At 36.1% G+C, this 18,242-nt stretch overlaps 1 long non-coding RNA gene and 1 other non-coding gene across 2 annotated transcripts; one reads left to right on the top strand and one right to left on the bottom strand.

Moving 5' to 3' along the window:
• Positions 1–757: 757 nt before the first annotated feature.
• Positions 758–3,745, bottom strand: LOC107397727 (uncharacterized). The gene is made up of 3 exons (XR_001574767.2): positions 2,020–3,745; positions 1,730–1,970; positions 758–920 (listed from the first exon to the last, which is right to left on the bottom strand). It is a non-coding gene; the product is annotated as an uncharacterized LOC107397727 (long non-coding RNA).
• Positions 3,746–15,023: 11,278 nt separating this feature from the next.
• Mir981 (microRNA mir-981) lies at positions 15,024–15,119 on the top strand. Its single transcript, NR_036325.1, has one exon. It is a non-coding gene; the product is annotated as a microRNA mir-981 (primary transcript).
• Positions 15,120–18,242: the final 3,123 nt, after the last annotated feature.

Genomic DNA, 18,242 nt, shown 5'->3' on the forward strand with positions numbered 1-18,242 from the left:
TTCCCTCCCTGTGCACGCATAATGTCGCCGCCATTCCAATTAGCGACAACAGATTCGATTCTTCCCGTTTCACATCGTCGAAAATAAAAGGAAATAGTTCGCTACCTTTGACAGGCTCTCTAAACATTACTCAAACCAATTTCCCGTTAATTATGTCGGAGTAATTTGATTGTTTTTGATCAAATTAGTTGTTCGCTTAATAAATTGAATTCATTATTAGTTTACAAACAAGCTTCAATGGCTTGTTATTGAGTTAGTGCGTTTTTTACGCCAGGGAGAGTCCCTCCATCGACAGATAGTTTCATCTTGAAATTTATAATATGTGACTTCTTTTAGCGCGCCTTCGATAAATTCGATTCCAGCAATGCTGTAACCTAATTTCAGCTGATTTGTAACCTTTTTATCCTCCTTCTTTATCCACATCAGTTTCACGTCATTTCGAATCAAGCAATTTCAAAGCCGGATTCCTAATTTACGAACCAATTACCTACAAGTGCGCCACAAAGAATAACCCGTAGACCCATTCTATTCATCGCAAAAATAAGAAACTTTAAAAAATTACTATTCCACTCGTACGAAAATATCTACCTCCGAATGTACAATTTTATCTCGTCGCTGAATATACCCACTATAAATCAACTTCAAAAAGTTTGAACAAATTTTTACTAATATTAAAGATTTGCAAGGTAGTTTAATCAAGAGTTTCGTAAATAAAAGCCGTTTTTTCTTTGTTAAAATTTTACTTTATTCGGTGCTTAGTTGAAATTTATAAAATTATTAAAAAAATATAATAAATGTATAAATATAATATAATATTATCTTCAGTGGGGCTTTCCGTATTTGTTCATTTCTTGATACCTAGCTGCTAAACTCCTGTTCAAATTCTCATTTCCGGAAGATGGCATCTCTTGTTTAGCTGTCTGACAAATAACAAATTATTTTCTTAAAAAACAAAAAAACACAACTTTATTTTATTTAGAAAAGTACTGTTTTTAAAATAAATTAAATGTTTATAATAGTTTTCAATTTATTTTCTTCTAGATAGTAAAAAATCTAATCGCTATCTAAATTAGTTTCAAAAATATTCGGACTTTTTTAAAATGAATTCTTTTTAGCCACCCGCTAGGACTATGTAATATGTATACCTACTGTAAAAAAATAATTATGAAAGTATTTGATTATTTTGGCTCGTTTGCACATTTTATTCTGAGTGTATTTAACTATTTACGTAAAATAATGTAGAGAAACTGTGTAGGGTTGCCCCTTTTCTTAAATAGAAATAGAGAGCGTGATTTCTCTATACCATACCACGGTTAAGTTAGGTCAGGTCAGGCCTAGTCAAAAGTGATAAAGCATATTTGGTGTATCACTCGTTTCTACTCAAAATTACTGAATATAAGGTAACCATGTTAACTTTTTTTTAGATTAAAAAATAAACGTCCTTTAAAGGAGTCAAAACACCAAAGGACAATCAATTTGAAACAACCCTAGTCGTTCGTTTCAGTCTCTCTCTAGACTGTTGTTGGTGTATTTATTGGCGGCGAAAATGGGAAAAAATGTGAAATTTCAATTTGAGTCGTTCGGAAATAGTTCCGAGTGTTCAGCACGCGTATTTACGGTAGGTAAATCAGTGAACGGAAGGAAGAAGGGGGGGAGATGGTTCACGGGAGATATGCCTCAGCGACAAGGGCGTGACACAAACTCATGTGCCTCCGGCAAACTTGATTACCTGATTCAGCTTCCAATTCGTGCAGTTCCATCATCACAGTTTCGGTTTGGCAAGCTTAAAACGTATACGTAGTGTTTCGGCCGTCTGTTTAATCATCCACAAAGGGATTTGGACCTGGTGGTAAGCTCAGAGCCTCAGCACTCGCCGAATCCCCTAATCACGGCTACTGTTATTCTCCGAAACTCTCAAGTGTCAGCCTTTAAATCAGATCCGCCGAATCATTCGCACACACAATTTTCCCCTAAATAGAATCTTTATACAAGTTCAATGATATCTCTGCATCCTTTTACTAGCGTTCCGGTTATACAACGAATCCGGGATTCTGACGTTGCGTACAGCGACACGTCGCATTTCCTCCACGTCCGGTCTTCCGGAGGATCGACGTTGCACGTCTGGACGACTATGAGTATACTCATCATTCATTTCTGCAACGCAATCCCTCTTATATCTATTTCCATCTCCCACATACATCATTTCTCTCTTCTTCTGATCGCCGCTCCAGGCGCCAAACTTAACTTAAAATGGAAATTGAATTCGAACGCGCTTTTCCACAATATCTGGTCCACCAAAGCCCCACAAAGCTCCCGACTGGACGCCGACGACCGAATTTCAAACATTTTAAATTAGCTACAGACCTTCGCACAATACGCACACAGATAATCATCCCCACACACCACTTTGCATAATTGGAAACTTTAAACGCCACCACACTTTCATTCTCAAACAGCAAGACAAAAAAAATAATAAAGATGTAAAAAAATTCTTGATTTTCTCTGCGTAAACAAATGCACAGTCCTAATCTTCTAAGCTAACAAGCAAATAACATTTTTTGCACCTCTGACGAGCTCGTTAGAGATGGATTTCTGTCGTAAACAACCCTTCAACTTGTTTTAAATTGCTAGTTATCTAGAAAATAAAATTATTTCGAATTGTGGAAACACAGAGCTGGGGCGGGCCCCATTTTTGCGGCAACAATTAAGTTTGGGGTTGTTCGGCGCCCCCGAAAAGTGTCAGAAGCGCAGTGGGGCGGCGAGGGCCGCTTACAATGTAATCTAAAGGCTCATTGTGTTGTCATCGTGTTCGCGTGTTCTCCCTATCTGGCAAACAGCCACAGCGCGCCATTCAATAACGAGCCGGGGGCGGCGGTGGCCCCAAACCGCCGCCGCCGTTTCAAAGACTCTCACCTGATCCATCTGCAGTGTCGGCGGGTTAGTCGGCTGGATGCCTTTAAACCAACTTTGTTTCGGCTCGTTTAAAACCGCCCCCCGTAATACTGTTGTGTCGTCCGGGACAGTTCATCTATGAAATCACATCAGACGATTATCGGCCACAAAGGGGCCGGGGAGAGTGCACCACGTGTGCTGTGATCTCCCAGGCGTTGTTGATCGGAAACCCGTGTTCCGATCCAGCAGCCGGCTGGAAAATTGCCGCCGAACAGAGACCCCCTTCTTATTTAATCAAAGCTCGAAATTGTTACGGCGAGAGAGAGAGCGAAAAAAACAACTAAACGATCTGCAATTTTCTGCGCTTCAGACAACAACGCCAATAAATAAAGTGCGCTGTATTTAAAAGTTTTCCTACAACGTGCAGGAAAAGCTCATCGGAGACTACGGCGCCCCAGGGACGGGAAACGTATCACTCTTGTAACAATTTCCTCATTAACATCGGCCTTAGGTAACGACGGGTAACAATAGAACTACGTCGACGCGGTATTAAGAGGAATTGATTACCGACGAACGAAACCGTTTTCAATAACTTATTCGCATTTCAATATTTAGCAACACCCACCAAACCAATCAAACTTCCCAGCCATCTGTATCACATGTTGTCACCTATTTAGGTCCAAAAAGCCAATATTTTGGTTAAAAAATTATAACAACTTAAAAAAAAACGAGTTCATCACTCATTATTTTGTAAACCCATTTTTCTGTTATTAATAATACGAAAACAGAAGCTTAAAGTTCAAGGGCTGTCGTTATGCAACGAGCGTATGCGAGTGAGTTGTTCAAAATTTTTTTTTTTTTGTAGAAACATTTTAATTTAAAACACGTTGGTATTGTTTTAAATTGCTATCGGAGACGTGTTTTAAAATAGTGTTTATTATCTAAGATACAGATATTATAAAGAAGACTTAAAATGTTCTCAAAAAAAATAATAAAGACAAGTGCCTTGTAAATGTCTTTAACAGGAATAACTCATATGTACAAGGTGCATTTGAATGAAGCTGATATTAATGGATATTAGGAAGAAGCAAAAAAAAATTCATTCTCTATAAATTATAAATTGAAGAGTTTGCTCAAGTTCTTGCGGTGAGCTTGCGATGTTTGCGAGCGGGGGCCTCCACGTCGCCGCACAGGACTGTCGATTAGGCAAGAAACAGAGAGTAATGAGCGAACTGGACGTTTATTGCTGCGAAAGGGCCCTCTGCCCCCGTTTCAGGTTCAATTACTCGTCCTCTTCCGGTCTTATTGGAGCGAGTTCGACGGAAGTGCGCTCACACTTGGCGCATTACCGCCGTGAAAGGCCGGATCACGTGTAAGAGCCGAGGATAAGAAATCCCCCGTGGAATAAATGAATTGTGATATGCGCGTCGTAAATCATAAATCGGGATGACCGAGTCCCCCTTTTCAATACGTCCCGAGAGGAAGCTGTAGAAAAGTCGGATTATTGAAAAAGAGAAAAAATCCCGCCGACTTTAAAACCTAATTACTTGACACAATGAGCGTTGATAAATCGACGCGAACGTAGACAAAAGAGGCTGATTGAAAACGCGCAGGGTAATGAAACGAAAACGAGAGTAGGAAAGTGTGTAAGAAGATAGGGATGAAGAGGAAGAGATGACGCAATAATGACATGTAAATAGGAGCAAGGGCAATTTATTTAAAATCCAATTTCACGCCATTACTATGAATAACTTACTTACTATATTCGTAAGCGTTTTATCAAGTTTTATGAATAGTTTTATCTAGACGCTTCGCTCGCCCGACGTGCATTCGACGCGAACAATGACGGCCCTACTACAATACAACAATGATTTGGTTACTGAAAAGGAAATTAACACAAACAGAACTTGCCAGATTCGTTCACTCCGCAACTTATGACGACGATATTAATTAAATTTTTACGCAAAACGCGCCAAAGCGTCTATTTTATCGGTAACGCTCGCCGACACCATTGTCGGCGAGCGAACGACAAATGCCAAAACTTTCCCAAAATTATCGCAACTGATAAACGCATTAAGCGTTTACGACCGGCACATCTTTACAAGCATTAACAGATTAAACAAAAATCAAATCTCGACTTTTAAAACCACGTGACGTAAAGCAATCAACGGAGCATTATTGTTGCACGTATGAGATAAAATTTACCACAATCTGGTGACGCACTTAAGGCCTAAGATGCTCAAGAATAGCAGTCCTTTTCCCAGAAAAACCAAAATCTCTTAATCTTTTATTTATTTATTTAATTATTTACTTAATAATTTTAAAAAAATACTATGAGATAATTCATACTGATTTTGTTACATTTAAAATAAATAACTAAAATTATGTTACATTTGTATGTCACGTCTAGTTTTTTTTATATAGAGTGAGTCAATAGTGGGTTATTTCTGACATGTCCTAAGATGCAACCCAAAATACTAATTACACGTGCCACTTGATAGTTAGCCGATTATTGCTGGTTACAGTAAAAAAAACTGACGTTAATCAATCTAAAAAATTAAATAATTTGAGTCTTTTTACCGATAAACATTGGTTTTATCTATTAGTAAAGAGCTTTATAAACTAGTCTTATTATTATTATTTTAATACATACGGTAAGCACAAACGCATAGGTTTAATCCAATTTTCGTATTTAGAGTAGATATTGCCTTTTGTAAAAACATAAACAAATTGAATCCAATTACGTCTTAAATTTAGAACAAAGGAAAGCAAAAAAACACCAAAACTTTTTAAAACTTTATTCCAATTAAATAAATATAAAAACAGTAGCACATCTGACTGTTTTTGGACGAAATTTGGGAATAAATATTTTACGGTAGATATATTCTTCTTCAATCAAAAAAAAATCTCTGATAGTTATTATTTTATCCTCACCGACCTCAAACCGAGCTTCTTTCAGTCCAATTAATACAGAATCGACCACAAACAACCCACCTCACTAAATACTACATACCTCGTACCCCACATCTCGGCCTCGAAATCAAATCCTTCGTACGTTGTATTTGAGTTGTCGGTTTCACCATCCAACAATAATATAAATTTGATATCTTGTTTAGGGAATGTGCCTCAATTTAATAACGGCACAAATGGATATCGGTCTCTCGTAGCGGAACAATTCCACAAGCGTAACAGGTTGCTCTCGTTGAAATAGGCCATGACTGTCAATTTTTATCCCCTTTTCTGAACTTACAACACTACCCTGATTATAGCCCGGCGAAAACAGAATCCGCGACACGGAAAACTTTAAATACATAATATTAATTTTCCGCTAATCCAATTTTTCGTGCTTTATATTTTGTTTGTGCCGTGAAAAACCGGGCGGGATTGCGTCGGCAATTCCGATTAATTGGCCGCATCAAGAGCGTAATGGCGATATTTGGATCGTGGAAGGGTTGTGGAGGCATTCAGCGTTCTATTTGTATGTATAGCGCGCTACATGGAGCGCCATTACCCCCGCCCCCAGCAATTGCGACCACCTTGATATCGTACGTGATATACACGTCCTAATTAACTTACCTGAGCCCAGGTTTTGCGCAAGATTTTGCATTAAATCGGCATCGAAATGAATTTACTGTCACTAACTACATTCCGGGCTTAAAGCCTCCCTCCGCGAGAGGTTTAATTCGTTTTGTGGAGGCGCCGTTCTAATCCCACACACAAAATGCATCAATCCCAAGTCAACAATTTCGGACGAAACGTCATAATCGAACGCTGTAATTACATCCGATCGCGGATTTGACAATTTTTTCAACGTCTTGTAATATAGCGAATACGATAAAACACCAAAGAAACTCCTTAAAATAACAACATTAAATGTGGGAGCAGACTAATTTGAATTTCCTCCAAGTTTGAAACAAACACGAAAAAAGTTATTAAAGCTTCGAGTACAATCCTAAAGAAAAGTTTCAAGAATCGGTTCCGATATTTTTTTTGTATTTAAAATATGGAAACGTGCATTAGCTAGGATGGAAATAAAGGGTCTGGGACTCCAGATCTTCCTGAATTCATTTGCAAACTCAAATCGGCCTTTGGTGGGCTACAAAGTGCCCGGTGGGATCCCTTGCACTTAGGCAACGGAAAAAATTAACTACAGATAGACATTATCAATCCCTGAACGCAATGTTCTTTCTATTCTCACTTATTAAACCATTCTCTAGTCTTTTTTATATTTATTTATTTTTTGTTGGTACACACATTCTACTTTTTCATTCTAATAAACACATTTTTCTTATTTTGTATTCTATTTTTTTCCTTTTTTGTGTATTTTATATTTGTTTTAGCTTTTTTACTTTTTCTCACATTTGTTTTGTTTAAAAAAAACGAATAAACGTTAGATAACTTAATAATAATAATAATAATAATAATAATAATAATAATAATAAGAAATAAGAAATAAAATATTCAGACTTTTTGAGGTGAAGTTTGACCGAAAGCTACTCAGCTTAACCCCAAAGTAATAAAAAACAAAAATTAAACAATAAAAAAATAAATAACTGCAGTGAAATAAAAAATGGAAACGAGAGCAGCAAATAATAATAATAATAATAATAATAATAATAATAATAATAATAATAATAATAATAATAATAATAATAATAATAATTTTTACAAAAAAATGTACCAATACAAGTTCTATTGTGTACGAGGAATTTTTTTGCTTGTTATTTAAGACGTACCAGTTCGTAAAAGTTGCAAGAAATACGTACTTTAGTAAAGGAACTGTAGGAATATATATTTTATATTGTGTAGATATATTTTTAAATATTTAACTTTGCAAATGGCTAGTAAATCCTTACATCGTTTAATAAGTTGCATTTTTTTCTTAACTATTAATTACCCTCGTTACAACCACTTAGCATTTTACCTAGAATTTACAATATTTTACTTAGCATATCTCATTTTATTACATAATTATTATTTATTACTACCTATTATTTAAATTGTGTTACAGTAAAACCTCACAACAACAACAAAAGGGAACTTTTAATTGTCCGTTGTGGAGAGAGGCGTCCACTAATGGGACTGGAAATTTTAATGTAGATTTTGTTTCGTTTCTAAAAAAATGTCCGTTGTAAAGAGACGTCTCTTATTTGGAGGTGTCCTTTAAGGATGGTTTTACTGTTTCGCTGTATCTTACATATTTTATTTTAACTGCAGTGGAATAAAAAATGGAAACGTGAGCAGAAAATAATAATAATAATAATAATAATAATAATAATAATAATGATAATAATAATAATAATAATAATTTTTACAAAAAATGTATTAACACAAATTCTATTGTGTACGAGGAATTTTTTTGCTTGTTATTTAAGACGTACCAGCTCGTAAAAGTTACAAGAAATACGTACTGTAGTAAAAGAACTGTAAGAATATATATTTTATATTGTGTAGATATATTTTTAAATATTTAACTTTGCAAATGGCTAGTAAATCCTTACATCGTTTAATAAGTTGCATTTTTTTCTTAACTATTAATTACCCTCGTTACAACCACTTAGCATTTACCTAGAATTTACAATATTTTACATTTTATTACTTAATTATTATTTATTACCACCTATTATTTAAATTGTGTTACAGTAAAACCTCGCAACAATAAACAACGATAGGAAACTTTTAATTGTCCGTTGTGGAGAGAGGTGTCCACTAATGGAAGTGGAAATTTTAATGTAGATTTTGTTACGTTTCTACAAAAATGTCCGTTGTAAGGAGATGTCCTTTATTCGGAGGTGTCCTTTAAGGATGGTTTCACTGTTTCGCTGTATCTTGCATATTATCTAGCATACCATTACCTAGCATTTACTATATTCTATTTAAAAAAATATTATTATTTACCTAACACTTTATTAGTATCCATTTTGTGTACTTTTAATCGAGTTCTATTAAATTTATGCTTCGCATCACATGCTTTTGATTCTTTGTTTTGTCGTTATCTTGCAATAAGAATTTTATTTTGCTAGTCTCTAATTGTGTTTTTACTTTTTAACCACCGGCGATCTTACGAATCTCATTAACCGACCTCCTAAGTCCAATCTCTTTATATTTCGCCTTTAAAACTTCTCAACTTTTATTCATCGATTCTAGGAAAAGTCATACTTACTATTTTTTTTCTTGTCAAACTAATAAACGACATAACCACGCCTTTTCAATTCCAATCCTCTAATTTCCAGTAGCATCGCTCCGGAAGTTAGTTCTTTCAATCGACTCGAAACTAAATATAATTTCACTAACAGGAAAACTTGTGCAACTTTTTTATTCGCCCAGCGATTGATAATAAAAGAGCCCGGTTTACAATGGCTTGAATTTGTAAAACCCCCCAATTAAATCCCCCTCGTGTGTAGTGAAAAGACGCTTGTCCCCGATGTGCGGTGACCAGGTATCCGATTTGAGGCAGATCGCATCAGAATGATAAATGATATCTGTCCTGAGCACTCCATCTAAAGCCCCAGATTTGTGTAAGCGATCCCCGGCTAATGAGCGGGCCTCCCGTGGCGCTCCCCCAAGCTGGGGGCGAGATTTTCTCCAGGTTAGTCAAAGAAGAGTGTCCTTTTTTCCTCAGCGATCTATTAAAAAGTCGAATGTGGACGGTTAATTCAGCCGAGGGTGGGGAAAGGGCTTCGGGACGCGCACCTGAGGGCTAACGGACAGGCGCCGGTTTGGGGCCTTGCATCCTCGACGCTGGGGATTCTGCAGATCAGTCCTGTCGACGGCGTCGCGGCGACCGCAAGTGCCGCCGTCTCTCGGGCGCGACAAGTGCACGAGTTTGCCACACACGAGAGGGGTAAGACTATAGCACTCTTAGTACACTGAAACGGGCGACGAAGCGAAAATCGAACTCATTAATTTCGGCTGATGAGATGGGAAAATAACGTGCTCCAGGCATATTTCCCATTATTTCGGATTTGATTAATTTTCGGATAGGGGGTGGGGGTCTAATTGAGACAACACGTGCGGCACGTGAGCGGGAAAGAGGTTGACGGGCTTTAGAACTGTTTTTGCAGCGACGCGAAGTTTTGCCGCAAATATTACAAATTTCCCAATTATTTACCTAGCTTTTTTAATTACCCAGAGCGGTATTTCTGCACTCTCCACAGCACATTTTTATGGCCACGAGAGGTGTTGTTAATTGTATTTAAGAAATAACAAACAGCGACACGAATCGGTACTCAAGTTTGCATTCTCGCAATAAAATTCATAAAATAGCATTATAAAAACAACAAATACCGCGTGGTTCAAAAAAATTTACAGTCAATCTGTTGGTTTCTTCATCTTGAATTTTGAAAAATAAGAAATAATCAAATGAATTGGAATCACGTATTTTTTTATAAAGAAACTAAAATAGAAACTGGAAATTTAAAGTTCTAGTTATACAGCGCCTGTTAGAACCAATCAAAAGCAACACAAGTTATCAAAGTAATTAAACAGCCATTTCAGAAATTTTCAAAATAACTTTAGTAGCTAAAGTCTTTTTCAAGATACATGATTTGGTTATTATTTAATGTATTCTGAGACAAAAGATTTTTTTGTTGTAGATTTAAAATGGGGGAGAACACTCATTTAAACTGAAGTAATTCAAGGGTTCTAAAATTGACATACATTGTCTTGTAGGCTATAACATAAAATACTGTTGATAGCTGACGTACCACAACTGTTGAATAATTTTTAAAAAGGATTTTTCTAGTTTCCTGGTAGTTTAGAAAATAAAAATAGGTAAGTAAATTGATTAGTAATATTACTTTATTTTCGTAAATTTTGCTGTCCCGTCCGTTACTGCTAGCATATAAATGTTGCTCTTATTTCTCGCGTTGTTAAACAAGACCAATAATTTTTAATTTAATAATTCAATAATTAAAATCGGTCTGAATAAATTTTTTAAAGTTATTTTTATACACAAGATTTTTTTGTCTCGTCCGTCATCACTTTGTATTTCATTTTCCTGCTTGATTGGTACTAAGTTCCTATAAAGTTCACGTCTACTAACGCAGTTTATAAAAACTGAAAATAAAATCTAGAAACTTGTGCAACGTGTTTCGTCCTTTAAAATGGAATGGCTCTAAAATAAATAAAATGATAAAAATTTGCAGGGTCTGCATACAACACCACAATGCTTTATTTTTTTTTTGTTACTTTGTTAGTACATAATTTCTAATAACTACAACAAACTACACTTTTGTGGCCAAAAATTTAAGAATTTTATTGTATAACATAACATACTTTAAATTCAGATGTAATATAATGCAGCTATCCTGAAAACTGCATTGTCAGTTGACGATTGTGTAGAAGAAAGAATGTTCTTTGATGGAGGTGTACATTGATCATAAAATACGCTATTTACTATTCCAGACAAATATAAATAATGTAAAGAATAAAACTTTTCATAACAAAAAAATAAAGTTAGCTGACGTACAACAACTGTTGAATAATTTTTAATGAAAGTTTTTCTAGTTTCCTGGTACTTTAGAAAATAAAAATAGGTAAGTAAATTGATTAGTAATATTACTTTATTTTCGTAAATGTTGCTGTCCCGTCCGTTACTGCTAGCATATAAATGTTGCTCTTATTTCTCGCGTCGTTAAACAAGACCAATAATTTTTAATTTAATAATTCAATAATTAAAATCGGTCTGAATAAATTTTTTAAAGTTATTTTTATCCCGTCCTTTAAAATGGAATGGAAACCACAATGCTTTAATTTTTTTGTTACTTTGTTAGTACATAATTTCTAATAACTACAACAAATACACTTTTGTGGCCAAAAATTTAAGAATTTTATTATATAGCGTAACATACTTTAAACTCAGATGTAATATAGTGCAGCTAGCCTGAAAACTGCATTGTCAGTTGACCATTGTGTAGAAGAATGTTCTTTGATGGAGATGTACATTGATAGATTTTATTGTAGCGCATCTGATAAAACACACATCGCGATATTTCAGCGGTTTTTTCGCGAATTTGGAAAAAGCGCAATAAAAGTTCTCGTATTTTCACACAAATTGGCATTATTACCAATGGTTTGACAATTGATTAAAAAATAACAGTTCTTATGGCCCCTAAACCATAAAAATTTATAAATTATGTTGTTAAACAGAAATTCGGTTTTATTCATAATAATAAAAAGCAAATTGATGCAACTGCTAATTAAATTCCAATATTTTCATTAAAAATACAGTAATATATACAATAAATACAAATAGGGCTTTAATTTTCCCTAATTAAATATCATTTTGTTGAAACCAAACTAGCTGTTGGCAAAATTGGCGGTGGATTTGAGTCCGGCTTGGGCGTCGCGCTTTGTCCGTGAATAAAAAAGCAATAATCCGCCTCAAGAGCCGTGGATCCCATCAATGGCCGAGTTAATGCGTCCAGTCAGTCGATGTTATTGTCCTATTTCGCGACAAAATATTACATTGTTGAAAATTCGTCGACAAAGCCTATGTGCGAGTTGGGCGCAATCGGAATTCAAATTAGTCGTTCGATTAATCGTTAAGTTCGCGTGGCCGTTTCGTTTGCAACAGGCGTCTCTTAAATTTCCATTTTAAGAGAGCGAAGCGGATTAAAATTGTAATTGTTTACGTCGGGGACACGGTTATTACTTAAGGGGGATAATTCTCGATGCTTTTATCGTAATAAACGGGCGCAGTTTATAGATAATACACCCGGGAGAGTGGACGTGTGGCCTGAGATGATAATAATTTTTCCAAAGTCGGGGCGAAATGAAATTCCGAGATGGAGCCGAGGTAATCTATAAATGCCTCTCAATTAAACGAGAAACAAATTTGTTTCTCGTTACAGCACTTGGTAATTACTTGAGAAAAGACTCGTTATTGCATTTTCGAATAAATTTGAAATGAAAGATAAACTTCTTAAAAGTTGAGGAATCATTTTTGCTACAAGCGCTTCCAAATTTATTTACTTAAAAACTTTCATGTTTGATATCGAGCCGGGATGGGTCGACGCCGATTTAATCACATTACAACCGAATAACATGCAGGTAATATTTTAATTAAACTGTAAGATTAGTTTGATCATAAATTCATTTTGTTTGTTTAGTCCCGGTTAGTTTGCTGCAAAACTTGACAATGTAACGCTTTATATTAATTAACGTTACCGGCTATTAATATCCGAGTTATTTTATACCGAATCGATAACTCAATTTTACAACAGTTAAGTCTCTTTCAACCACAAGGATGAAAAAGCACGTGTTCCGGCCTCGTTTAAATTGTTCCAACGCGTCTGTGAGCAATTATTTTTCTATTGCAGCATTCTTGCCAATTAAATTAGCTAGATTTAATTGCGCCTAGTGGTGCCATCTCGTAATGACTTCGCGCAAGCCCGGGCCTTAAGTCCCCGAATTAAAATTTCACACACGTTGAGCACTTTATTAATAATAATTCTTGGTAAAAAGTTGTCCTGTCGCAATTTCGCCCCGGCTGCATTCGCTTTTATTTATTTACTTTTCACATGCAAATGTCGTACGCTGAAAGCAGCCTTCGTTATAGAAATAATTGCCACGTAGTTGTTAGCTTGATTCGCTTTGTACGCAAAACGTCAACAATGGCGCTTTTCGTACTCGTTGTGTGTATTTTTTCGTTCTTTCGGTAATCACGCCTGAAATAGAGAGGAAACTCGCCGTTCTGACACATATCGAAGCGTCGAGCCAATATCGGCGAGTTTCTGAAAGTGATTTATTTCCGCATTAAAATGTCGACGGTTTTATTGCGCCTCGAAGAGATATCGACCGGTCGACGAAAGAAACATAGTGAAAACAAGGATTAAGGCCATAATCTGTAATAATTTGTTAATTACAAACTCAGTGCGGCGTCATGTAACTAGATTTAAAAGCGACGAAGCTTAAGCAGTCGGCCGCATCTTGGTAATCAGATATCTGCCTGCCCTCTGGCATTTATTTATAATTACTTCTAGGTCTTAAATCCCCCGGAGGGCGCGACCCGAAATACTTACGCCTCCCCCAAATCTAGACTCCACTTAATCTGCATCATAATTACGTTCGGATAATATGCACACGAAAAATATTAACACCGCCACGAAAAAATTCATTCTGCTCGCTCTAACTTACGACCATCGCTTACAAAACATTAAAGCTTTATTGTTTTATTAAAACGTATTTCCAGATAAAAATTCACTTCTCTTTTTGATCATAGGTGTTGAAAAATGCGATTTCCCCGCCTCAGGGCTTCCCCGTTCCACTTGTAAAGTAATTGGCATGAAGATGGTACTTCTGGTCCGAGGCTCGTCAATTACGTGGGTAAGTTAGCATATAAGGCTTCATCCGGTCGAGATTATTTTGAGTGACAGTAATAAGCCGCTAGGAAAATCGTTAAAGCTCTGATTTCTTTCCCCTTCCGAAAGCTGTCGCTTTCAAAGTCCTTATATTGCTCCAGCGCTTTGTCTCCGATCGAAACCGGACCACAAAATAGAAACGGAACAATTGTTGAAATAAAAAATTGTCTAAAGTCACAAATGTTCTGTGTATAATTTTGGCCAGCGTTTGCCGAAAGTTGTGTTTCTTGGCAATTTGGGAGCGCAGTCAATTAACGTCAGGTGTTATTGTCGTGCCGGCTGAATAGCGTACGATAAACACATTGTCCTGTACACATCCTCATTTGAAAGCTATCGGCGCTTCAGTTTCGAAGCGGCACTTCATCGCCTTATCTCGCAGCTTTGAAATCGAGTGAGACCGGAAAAGCAGTGCTCCATCGAGAGAACAAGCGATATTTCAGCGGGAAGTGGCACAGTGCATTCTTCGCAGACTGTGTTTTCCAATAAACCGGCCTTCCATCAATTTGATGGAACATAATTAAGTGATGGAACATCAAAAGCGGCTCGCCATTAAACAACGCTGCAACCGAATTCGATTAGAACCGACTCCGATGCACTTAAGATGTTTCCAATGGCCTAATTCAATCAACTCCACCCCGAAAACTCGCCCAAATTGAGCTAAATTGTGGCGAGACAACTTTGTAATGTACCCACCGTATTTCATAATTTTTATGAAGAGTCGAGGCGTGTTAGACGTCCACGAAAGTGAAACGAATTACACGAAAAAATTACAAGACTTATATCTCATAAGTTACGGGTTTCGGGGCATCGGAACCGATTTTAAGCTGGTTCGTTGTCGACGAAACCTGCAGACTATGGGACACACACTTCCGTTTTCATCAAACTTCGACAAACATAATTAGGGGTTAAAAGCTTCGTAATTTTACAGTGGAAATACTATTACAACAATAAACACACGATGCATTATCTGCTAAAATTGAATTGAGCAAATTTGCAACCCTCCATTAGTAATTAATTAAGTAATTAATGTTATTAATATTCCGCTTGGCTTCGCCCGGCGCATCCACCATTTTTACAATTTAATCTCGGATTTTGCGGAAAAATTCCCGGCTTCTGAGCCGCGCATGTATCAATAATTCCATTTAAATACCGCTTTGTGTTGACCCTAATCAGCAAAATATACATACATTCCCCGAAAGGGGCGCATTTTTGAAATGTTTCCTTTACAACATAATCAACGAAATTGGCTAAATAAAATCAATAATTATTTATTATTCACATTTACGATTTACAATTAAATAAAAATTGGATTCGCACGTTCTGTTCCCTCTTCGCGCTAATAAATCCGGCTCTATAAAGTGAACTTTTAATGTAGCGGCAATTACTCGCGGACATTGAATTCGGGATTCGTAATGAAATAGTCGTGTTTATTCCTCTATGCTAGCTTCTGGACTAATTAGCTCTAGTGCGTCGTGCAACACTAGTCGCTTGAAAAAATAATCGAATTGTTTTTTAAAAGTGGCTGGGTCGATAGACTGCTGATGACAGATGCAGGTGATGTTGCACAACCACAACCCGCCCACTGGGTCTGTCAGCCATGTGACGACCCAATAACTGCGGTTGCTACATAATTAAAGGAACGAAATTTTCATTATGTCAGTTGAATGGACGAAATGCACTTGGATCATCCTAATTGCGAAACGGTCAACCGCAAATTGCCAACGTGGACCGACAAAAATCCTAAACGGGAATTTCAAAGCACGTACAGCGAAGGCGGGCAATTAGCCCACAATTATTTTTCTAATAATGAAATCATCCGAATTATTTAAATTTTTTCATCAAATTACAATTGCCGAAAATATAATGATGCATACAGATAATTACTATTATGAAATGTTTGTAAACTAACTCGAAATTAATAAGCTATACCGGGTTTGTCAAGTTTTACTCTCAGGCACTTTACACCTCTTAGAAGAGAGAAAAAAAATATGAAATAAATATATTCCACTGCACTGATATCCAATTTTGCTAGGAAAAAATTTTTTTTCTATTGATTCATTTGTCCAATAAAAAAGAAAAAAACCATTTGACCAAAAAATCACATCAGCTGTTTTTTACATCAATGGATCGGAAATACGAAATAAAATTATTCTGCAAAAATTTGACTTGAAAAAAATCGTTAGAATTGGATTAAAAACCATTTTGATATTATTCATCGGAAATTTCAATATAATTTATTAGGGACAAGATTGAGTAGTGATAAATTTCCGCTACAAAAAGACCCACTACCTACCCCAGTAACAGTAATGACTGCAGAAATTTTACAACTAGCGGCACGGTTCCATCGGGCGGTTTTAAAGTCATGACCGGAATAAGCACACTAACGTGTTAAAATGTTTTTATTAAAAAATTACATCAGAAGTTCAAATTGATGACTGTTTTGGTATAAGCACAAACGAATTCTTCGTTTACAATTCGCATGAACTCTTGCCGTAAGATTTAAAGATTAAGATTCCATTTACAGTAAACAGATAAAATAAATGGTAATCCGGGCCTGAAAAATTTTTACCAGCTGCCTCAACCTTCAAACCCAACAATGATCGCGTACCAATTTTACGACAAATGTAATAAATTTTTGAAAACCACCACCCTGATGGAGACTTTTTGTGGAAGTGATTTACAATTTTACCAAAATTCATGGGAAGAAAGCTGCCCCAATATCAAAACAGAAATTAAAAATCAACGACACATTTTCTCAAAAATTTAATTAGGCACTTCGATGCACTACCTCAAAATACACCTATGGACCAAAGATCGTTAACATTAGACTATAGTTAACTAAGCGAAAGTGAAAAAACACACCATACAAGTAATTATTTGAAAAATTGGTCAAATCATTCTTCTATACAATAAAATCACATACGATTTTTTTTTTAATTTTAGATAAATTACAAAGAGGTGAAAAGTGCCTGAGTGTAAAACTTGACGAACCCGGTATTTCGTTACCAAAATTTTGAAACAAGTGTCTTTTATTATTATTTGTCGTACTGTCATTATTTTAAATAAAAATATTGTGTTGGTCGCATTTTTTTATAAACTTATCTTATTATTATTATTATTATTATTATTATTATTATTATTATTATGCAGTAATTTTAATTTATCACAAGATGAAAAGTATTTTAAAATTGTTTTTTATTTTACACATGGTGAGAAAGCAAAACTCCTGATACGTACGTTTAACTTTTTTACTATTTGGAAGTGGGGCTTGTTGTGCGAAAAGCGCTTGAAACGCGGCGTAAAGGGTAAAGTATTTTCGTTGCATTATTGGAAAAAATGTCAATAGATCAAACAGTTCAGTAAACAGTTTCTCGCGAGACAATCTCTCGACATCCCGTTATTACACCCATTTAGTAATTTTTCGCTCATCGTTTTGATTTCGTTGTTGACTTCCGTCCTCGGGGCCCCTCTTTCGCTCGCCGATTTGTTTGTTTAACGCGTTTAGGGACTTTCGCTTCGAAATTGAATTTGAGAAATCTGGAAACGGTTGGTAGTGCACGATCATTCAATTTCATAGTAAATTGTTCATAACGGAAGCTCATATCCGGGCTTGTACCCGTGTGAATCCCTATCGACGCCCCCGAACTGGTCGAAGCCGAGATTGAGTTCTAATTCACGTATCCTGCAGTCTCGTCTCGACGCTCGCTGTCCCATTCTCATGGAAATTTATGGATATAATAATGATACACTACGACCAGCAATTTGCTCATGGTCAACTGGTGCCCTTTATCGATTGGCCGATTCAAGACGATTTTAGTAAATTGATATTTGCCGGCGGGCTGCTCCAGGGATCAACGGCCAAAATACGATATCGGACGCAATTAGGACACGGGGCGATTAAATTTTAACATGGATTTTGGGAATTGTGGACGTGTGGATAGGAGAAGGAAAAAGAGGATTCCCAAGGCAAATAGCGGCGCCATATTT

The sequence above is a fragment of the Tribolium castaneum genome, chromosome 9 (assembly GCF_031307605.1).
Source record: "Tribolium castaneum strain GA2 chromosome 9, icTriCast1.1, whole genome shotgun sequence".
Taxonomy (NCBI): Eukaryota; Metazoa; Arthropoda; class Insecta; order Coleoptera; family Tenebrionidae; genus Tribolium; species Tribolium castaneum.